Source organism: Pavona decussata, unplaced genomic scaffold (assembly GCF_977016875.1).
Source record: "Pavona decussata unplaced genomic scaffold, jaPavDecu1.1 SCAFFOLD_133, whole genome shotgun sequence".
NCBI classification, from domain to species: Eukaryota; Metazoa; Cnidaria; class Anthozoa; order Scleractinia; family Agariciidae; genus Pavona; species Pavona decussata.
The window spans coordinates 3,701,136-3,710,563 of NW_028145546.1; the positions used below are offsets into that span (position 1 = coordinate 3,701,136).

The 9,428-nt window shown below is 35.5% G+C and overlaps 1 long non-coding RNA gene across 1 annotated transcript; it reads right to left on the minus strand.

Moving 5' to 3' along the window:
- Positions 1 to 7,933: 7,933 nt before the first annotated feature.
- On the minus strand, positions 7,934 to 9,428 carry LOC146468301 (uncharacterized). The gene is made up of 3 exons (XR_014867546.1): positions 9,272 to 9,428; positions 9,093 to 9,173; positions 7,934 to 8,068 (listed from the first exon to the last, which is right to left on the minus strand). It is a non-coding gene; the product is annotated as an uncharacterized LOC146468301 (long non-coding RNA).

The following is a 9,428-nucleotide window of genomic DNA, read 5'->3' on the forward strand; positions in this document are numbered from 1 at the left end:
GGTGAGGGTTTGTTTCCTTTGTCTTCGGGGTTTAATTCAGCTTTGCTTGGATACCACATTGCTAAATTATTGTGGGGGGGGGGGGGGGTTATTTTGGTCAAGATGCTTGTTTCACTTCCACTGCCATGGATGAAAAACATAGGTGTTTAAGGGACGGGGCTATGGTCAGGCTACTCTGATGGATGGTGATAGGGGGGACATTAAGAGGCTGGGGATCCTGCACGCCCCTCTCTGTTGACTAACATGTAGCAATTCGGATTGAGCTTGAAGCCTTGTAGAGGGGATTCTTTGCTGTTTAGCCTTGTAGTCTGTAAGCGGGGTGGGGAATTCCCCATCTTCAGCATGCTTACAGCCTACTTGCTGTGTTGCTGCCTAGTCAAGTTTTTTCTGCGCATTGAGCATTTTCTGCAGTCGCAAAATCCTTGCACTCCAAATTCTTAACTTCAAGTGAAAACATTTTCCAATGTTTTTCATTAACAAACCATAAACAAAGGGTACTGCCCTTTTCAATTTTCTACAATCACCAAATTTTATGCCAAAAATTTATTGATCATTTCCTTCCGATGAAAAATTATGAACTAAAATTTACCGACCAAATTTTCTTTAATAATAAATAACACAATGTAGTCACTTAATTGGTAGAAGATTGTGATCTACAACTTAAGTAGCAACATCATGAGACAAACAATTGTTTGTTTATTATTGTAATTCACTGATTAGCAAAACACGTCACATAGTAAAAAATTAGACAGCGCTTATCAGACAATAACCATTGCCTGATTTTTTTCAACAAGAAAAACCAAAGAAAACATCACAATTTTAGGTTTAAGATGTTTCAATCCAAACCAACAAACTAGTCAGCTTACATTATTTTATTTTCCTGCAGTCATCCCATGGCTAGCACTGGCTGTTTTTTCTTTTAAAGTGACGTGTTTAAGGAATTAATCAGAGGGTTATAGAATAAATAAACCCCTTTCTGGTTTACTGTTATATCGGATGATAATGCCCTCAGTTTAAGGATTGTCCTCAAAATTTCACAGTTGCCCTTGAAGTTTTGTTTCTGGGCAAACGGTTTACTTTTTTAGACAATCTTTCAGCCCTGGGCATTATCCTTTTCTTTCTTTCTTTCTTTCTTTCTTTTTTTTTTTTGTTTATTTATTTATTTATTTTTTAAATTCTCTAATATACCAGCTGCCTGATGGGGTTTATTTAGTAAAATTATTATATTCTACAAAAATGATCAATTATTATCCTTTTCACAAATTTTCTATCCAAAACATTTTTCAGTTTTGTTGAAAATTAACCTTTTGTCTCCAACAATAATTCTTGTAGAAACACGGATACTGTATTCATAAAACAATATTTCTTGACGAATTTTGTTCAGATTCCAGGACCCCAGGCACACAATACGTGAATCCTACACCTTTCAAGTGTTCGTGTTCAGGTATACAAACAAACAAAACAAATGCTTATAGATGTTTTGTCTTTTGATGTCACAGTTCAAATCTCTTTCTCAGATCATTAAATTCATGAAACAAAAGGGAAATCATTACCGTGAAGGCGGTTTAGCAAATGTGATCCAAATTATCATAAAATTTGGTAAACTTTCCCTTTGAATTTCTCCAAGAATTATTAATGGTTTGAGAATCTATATCGAACATCCGAAAGACTTTCATCCAATTTCCAAACACCTTGAAGTTGGTCTAAAAAAACTCTGCTTCGACTTGTTTTTTCAAGCCACTTCTCGGGTTTGGAAATCGGATGAAATTATTCCTTTGTTTGATATACGATTCCAGAAAATTGATTTACAATAAGCCAAACTTTTCATTTCTTTAAAATAAATTGGCTAAGAAAATCGTAACAAGAAATTTCTTTTCACGACCTGCATTAAATTATGCATGCTTACAAATTTTGTTTACAAAAAATGCATTCAAAAACATTTGACAGCTTTTAACACATTTTTTGACTGCGAATGCCCTAAACCATTTCATAACCATGAATTCTAGGCTAAAAAAAAAACAAAAAAGACTTGAAAATCTTCAGTACCGTGCGACCAATTCTTCGATTGTTTTTCATCACCGGAAATTAGCATATAATATTGCACGTGCTTTTACGTGTTCCGAGGCTGTGTGCATAATTTCATTTCGTCGTGTCGCAGTTCACTCGTAAAACCATCAATAATTTATCGTTACGTGCCTTTTGTTTCACGCTCAATGTTGAAAACACATGCACATAAACCGAATTTTACCACTGGCTAGCGAACATCAAAAGTTTAACCAGAACAAAATTTAGGTCGGCTTTCTTTACAATTTAACGCTTGGATTTTGCGACTAAATGGCAGGATTAGGGGCGGCAAATTTCGCTTTTGGCAGCCTCATAGAATGAACTACCCTCCACAAGACTTTATGTGCTCTTTGATTTGCTGTATGACAAGGTGCGGCCGGGGAAATGGTAGACGGCACGCTGAACCGGCCTCGTCCTCCTCCTCCTGTGATGAAATGCCTTGCCCTTGAACAGCGACGCTTATGTTTTTCATCCAAGACAGTGGAATTTAAAACCAAACATTGAATTTGGGGAAAATTTAATCTTACCGAATGGCCAAATTATGAAACAAGCATATTCCAACCACTTTCAAACTGATTGGCACTTAAACAAAAATTTAGGATTTGTGGTATCCAGGCAAAGTTGGATTGGACTCTAGAGGGCAAGGAAACAAACCTTCACCAGCCTCCATGTTGTCATGTCCACTTGTGGATCAACAGGGAATCTCTCAATGTTCACATCACCCCTTAGAAATTATGAGATCGGATAAAACTTGACAGGATTTCAAAGTTGGAATATTTAATGAGGACAAAAGAACACAGAACAACTCCGGCCAGAGCAGAAGCAACCCAAAAGGCAGGGGGGTGGTTGGCTAGATTTTTTTTTATTTTATTTTTTTAATTTCAATTTTATTTGATGTTCTCTCACAATAAACACTTTGAATACAGTACAACCTTCTGTGTTTATCTTCTACAATTAGTGAACCAAGTAATAAATATTGCTGGGACATAACATGTTTACATCAGACAAAAACTCGAATGTTTCATGTTCATTAATGTTTATGTAGCCAGCGCCAGAGCTTTACAGTGTCTACATGGTCTATGGCTAATCTCTTACTTGATATCTCTAAAAATGTATAGGCAAGTGTCCTGCCTTTAGTCCTTTTCACAGAAAAATCCACCAATCAGGAAATAAAGCAAACAAGGTGTGAATACAATGTTTGTACAGAAAAACATAAGATGTCAAATTACTTCTGTCAAATTTAAAATCTAAAAAAAGTATGAACTGTAAACTGTAGATAACAGGTAAAACATTTTCCCTTCACACTGGAGGAAAACATCTTATCTGATATCTAAGTTTACTGTGATGTTTTCAGATTTCAAAGTTAACAGAAATTCTTTGGCACCTGATGTGTTTTTTGCCATACAAAAACTGTACTGCAAACCATGTTTGCCCTTATTTACAGCTCGGTGGGTTTCACTGCAAAAAGGCCTGTTTGATTCTGATACTTGTTGACCCTCCACTTGAAGTAATCATAACTAAAGACAGAGTAAAGACTTATTCCCAAAAACTGAAACAGCCTTGAAAGTCTGAAAGTATTCAACTGTCCGTTACAGTGTGCTATTGGAAACATTGCAGGGTACTACACTCTCTAAAATGTAAAAAATAAAAAGGATTGTACATCCAGACTACACCTTTGCACAGTCCAAACATGCAATCACTCTTACTTTGTGCACTTTGAGAGCAAGTTCTCAGTGACATTTTCAATAGCATGGTCAGTGAATGCATTCAAACTTTCACCAGCTCCTTTAATTCTTGACAACAAATTTCTACTAGCATCCTTAGTTACAATTAACATGGTCTTGTAAAGGACTTGCACAGTTTTAAGTTCCCTATTTTACCATTTTAATCTTAGTTGGCTAAACACTTGAAAGTCATGTTCCTATTGTGATGACGTCAAATAAACAGTCGAGATAAACGTAAAGGCTAACCATTCAGCACTAGGTGGAACCAAAACATACCAAGAACAGTGTTGCTATCAGCTAACAGTGCTAATCTTTTTATTTTTGCCTTTGAGGTAGGCTGAATAGGGTTAAAATACAATACAATTGACTGTTCTTTTTGTCATTTCTTGGTCAACAATTCACAAGGAAAAAGCAGAAAGCACTTTTAGTCTAGAGTGTTTAGTCAACTCAGATAAATGGTACAGGGAACTTACAAGCTGAACTGAAGCATCAGAATCAAATAGGCTTGGGACCCTTGTCTACACATTATATAGAGATATCAAGTAAAAGAATAGCTATAGGCCATGTAGGCACTTTTAAGCTCTGGCACTGACTACATAAACATAAATGCTGGGCTAATGCTAACATGAAACATTCAAGTCTTTATGTCTGATGTAAACATGTTATGGCCAGCAGTCTAATAAAGAGCAGATTGATGGATGTTATCAAAAGACAGCCTTACATCAAGTGAAATGATATGTTTTAACCATTTTGGTTGCGTGGTAACTGCAAAACACTTCTGTTTAACTTAAGTTCTTAAATAATTTTGAGGCAGTCGAGACCATACAACCTCACTGATGACCTCGGATGATTTATTTGCCTGTGTGCTTGATTTAACAAATTGATGTCAGTTTTCGTGCATCTGTCATGATCAATAACAGGACAAATGCATGAAAAAAATGAAGTCAATTTGTTTTTTCACTACATCAAAAAGCCAGAAGGGACCAAATGAAGTCAAAATGCGGGATAAAAATGCGAGAAACTTAAATTTTATTAAATCTGATGCTACCAAAATCAAACACTTGTCACACTAAAAAGACTTTCTATTGGTTGAAAACTGACAGATTGGCATTGATGTTGTGTCAACATCACATAAATTATAAATTCATGTGTCTGTCCACTTATTGACAAAGAAAATTAGCCAATGAGCGCCAAGAATTTCTGCAGTTATTGTAAAAAATATAATTGACAGTGTAAGGAGAATTTTGATGTTCATGATCACTCTTAGGAATAAAAGCTGCCAACTTGAATATTTTGTATTTTATTGTTCACGGAATCCAACGTTAACCTTATAAACATTTTTGAAACTCCCAAAAACAGTGTCAGCCATGCCACCAAATTCCTCCATGGAATAAAATCTGGATTCCACAATGATGTTGTGCAGCCATATCTGCACTGTGTTGTGTCATCAGTGAGGGATATTTCTCCTGTGAATTTAGGTGCCATTTGACAGGTGAATGCATTATGTGCAAAACAAAAACAATCTGTTTCTCGGGTCCCATTTCCATGAAAGTGTTACCCAGTTCCAAATAAGGTGTGCAAAACATTCAATTCAAAAATAGGAAGTTCAAAAAAGTAAAAAATCAAACTTGATGTAAGGACTGTCAATGATTTAGAAGTTGTGAGTAACATGGTTAGTATAAACATGCAATGTTTACACTTCACAATCTTGAGACAGCCAATCAACTAATTTGTTAATTACGTGCAAGGACTAACATGATTTCAAAGTAAAAAAAATGCTGTTACGCAGCCACGATTCTTTTCCATTTCTGTCCTCAAACTCAATCAAAATCTTTTAATGGATCTCTCAAGTTTATGAGATGAAAACAAAACAGTGTTCAGCACAACCATTAAAAAAACCCAAAACTATTTAAAACCTAACTGAGCCCAGCCAAATTAGATATACCAAGTGCAAGATGGTTGAACAAAGGTACAAGCGACACCATAAAAGCAACAAACCTCAGCCTACCTCAAAACGAGAAAGTCAAAGAAACCTCTCAACACCACCACATTCACTTTGAGAATGACTCTTAATGTAAAGTTAGATTCCTGTTGTGAAACCTTTAAGTTGGGTTTGTATTAATTTGACAAAAATTTGTGTCTTATGTTGCTACAACCAAAGATTTAAAGGGTACTTCAAACCAGTTTCATTTTCAACCAAGGTCTAACTGTCCTGATGATGTGCCAGATTCGATCTAATGTTTCCCTACCTCCAAAATGCATAATTTGGAATTAACAGCTTGCATAATGCATATATCTTGGAATTATGGTATTTGTTTTGGTCAACAAAATAAATAAAATTCACTGGAGTCAAAACGCAAGAATTAAGTGATCATTTGTTTCACATCATTTTTTGTCTCTTTTCAATTCTTTTTATTTCAAAAACTTACAATCACTTTTAACAGGCACAGAGTTTGAAAGCAAGCAAGAAAGGACAGGTGGCAGTTCCCTGGAAGGAATTATTACTCATGTTTTACTCCTCCCCCCCCCCCCCCCCCCAGCAGGTTTCCTAATAATTTTTGGGTATCCTTGTTGCCCATTCTTACCACTAATGGCATCTCCATTTTGTTTTTCAGAAAATAAAAAACCCCAATTTGGGACTGTACCCTTTCCTAAAAAATTAAATTTGCCTCCTTTGTTATTCACAAATTTTTGAAAAAATCCCACCATATTTTGCCGGGCAATGTAACCATCTTGCTTATAAGTATCTTATTCAGCTGAGTCAAAATATCAATCTGCTCTTTACTGATATACATACAATCCAGCAAAGTTCTAGCCCCAGTTTTTCAAAGAGTAGATAACTTAATTATCCAGTGGATAAGATGCTTTGCAGCAGATAAAATGTATTGGTTGGAGTACATTTTATCCTCTGGATAGTGATTTATCCCCTGGATAAAGTTATCCACTCTTTGAACAACCAGGACGTGCTTGACTGTCTAAAGTCTGCTTACAACATATCCAGCATGCAGTTTGCAATTCCATTAACTTGCTCTAATTAACCTGATTCAATTGTTTCTCAAAAGAGCTACTTACAGCAATTGGCATGATGACATCACATTAATTCTCCACAATGAACAAATTTTCTGTCTTTTTAAGTTCAACTGTTGTCACAGCTAGAGCTGTATTGGTCATTATTGTCTTAGTAATATTTCAATTCTATCATCTTTTGCTTCTGTTTGTTAAGTTTGTAACTAACGTGGTAAGCTTATTTGTTAAAATTCAAGCCCTTAGGTCACCAAATGTAGAGCTATGATAACCAGTCTGTAGACCAAAGTAGAGTGTATTGCAAGAACTAATGGATTCCAGAGGCCAAACCATAAATTACGCCCTTTTTCCAGCAAGTCCTTCAATAAGTTATTATCGCTCAGTGAAAATTTAATAAAGATAATACCAAAATCAAGCAGAACTTGTAAAGCCACACACAAGAGACCATAACTGTACTTTAACAAATATTCTTGTCTCAAATGCATTTCAATTTCAGTCTGGATTGATGTAAGAATTTGAGCAGTCTTCCCCATGTTCAACTGTTATGTGAAAATCCCAAACAAAATGATGTCACCTGCCAAAACTGTGAGTTTTTAATCATGTGAAAATTCAACGTAATCAAAACCTGAAAATGCCAGTTTTGTTTTGGTTCCAATCTCAGTAAGCAGACTAAAAAACAGCGGCTAGAACTTTACTTGGAAAAGCAGCTTCAAAGAAAGTAATTGATTAGAAATTCCCATGTACTACACAACTGATTATCAAAACATCACAGTTTGAATAGTTTACATTTTTCTTGCCCCTGTGCCCCACCAAAAATTTACATACAAAGCCAATCAACAATAAAGAAATACTAGATAATCCAATCACAGATTCTTGTGAAGTTGCGTAGTTTTGGGAAAGCCACCAGTTACTTTCTTCATTCTAACTGCATTAAAAGGAGAAGTGTCATGAATGTAAATGCAAAAAAATATGGTTTGGAGTATTCTGACCTGTCTTGCAAACTGGTTACTACTGTACAGCAGATATGGTGTAATTTGTAAATATTAAGTCCTCCAATCAGTTCCAAACAAAATTCATTTCGTACAATGATGACATATCTTTCTGACAATTTATGAGTCTCATGACACCTCTCCATTTAATACTTGGTTCACTAAAAACAGAATAAACCAAAGGATGATGTACTGTATCTACGTCAATTGTCCAACTGGCCATCACTGAACAATCCCCATCTTCCATCTTCCTGTCTTGCCATTATCCTGTAAAATGAATGTACAGAATTTTAGCATTAAACAAATATAAGACTTTTTGTAAAAAAAAAAAAAAAAAAAAAAAAAAAAGTAGCTGAGACCTAAAGTGGGTGAAAAATACTGTATGTATTTAAAAAAAAAATGCAAAAGTTTCCTTTGGAAGATAATAATATTGAAGCCACCTCAATTTGCATGTAACTTAAAAGCTATTAAGGCACTGACACACAATTAGGGTTTTCATTAATTTTGTTAGTACCCAAAAAAATCCCTGGTAAGATGAAACTATCCCAAAAAAAACTAGCCAAACAAAATCCTGAAAGTGTGAGTTTGAAACCCCAAAAACCCCTTTACACCTCCCCTTCACTTTTAACCCAAGTACACAATCACATCCATCTTAAGGCCGATTTAGACGGTACAACTTTTGCTTACGACTGTCGCATGCGATTTCTAGAGCACACGCTGCTCGCGTCATGCAAAAAATCACACATAACTCTCGTTACTCAACATTGCCTATCTCTACGATTGTCGTAGGATTTTAAAATGTTTTAAAATCCTACGACATTTTTTGTGTCGCACACGACAGTCGTAAGCGAGTTGTAAGTTTAATTTACACGAAACAATTCGTGTCGTAGGCCTGTCGCATGCGACAAAGTCGTGCCGTGTAAATCGCCCTTTAGCTCCTCCTGCACGCGCGTGAACCCGCGAAATTCAAATATTCAAAAAGTTTCAGAAGTGAAAAATTTTACAGTGATTTTAAAATTGCAACTGTTTTAAAAATTCAGATCCTTAGTTGAAGGGATTCGGAATTTTGACGTTTTTCATTCTCAAAAGTGTTCACGTGCGTTTACAGATTTTCCTCAACGGACAATTCTTTAAGAAACAAATAAAATGAAAACAAAATGGTCTCAGAAGTCAGAGGTCAGCCTAAAATAGTCTTGTTTATACTTTTACGTGTTTTCCAATCAAATTTTAACCATAACTCAACTTAAATGTGATGCATATTACTAAAATAAAAGTTTTTTGTCTCGCTTACATCAGGTAGTAATCCCGCGCAACTGGTAGGTTGAATTGGTCACATTAAAACACCAATTTGGTACCGCCGAGATACAAATACCTGCAACAAAAGAGAACCCTATATTATTTATCACACTTGTAGCGCGAAAAAGACAATAAAAATAAAGTGAAAATTACAAAAAATGCGATTCAAAATACCTTTTCACAGTCAAACACGAAAATCTTTTCACCACGTTGAGTTATGATGCCCGCAAAGAACACTGGGGTTTGAAAGTATGTGACGTGTTCCAATACGTCACATAACTCGTTCCCAGGGACAGCATCAGAATCAAAATCAAACAAATGTAAAATTAAA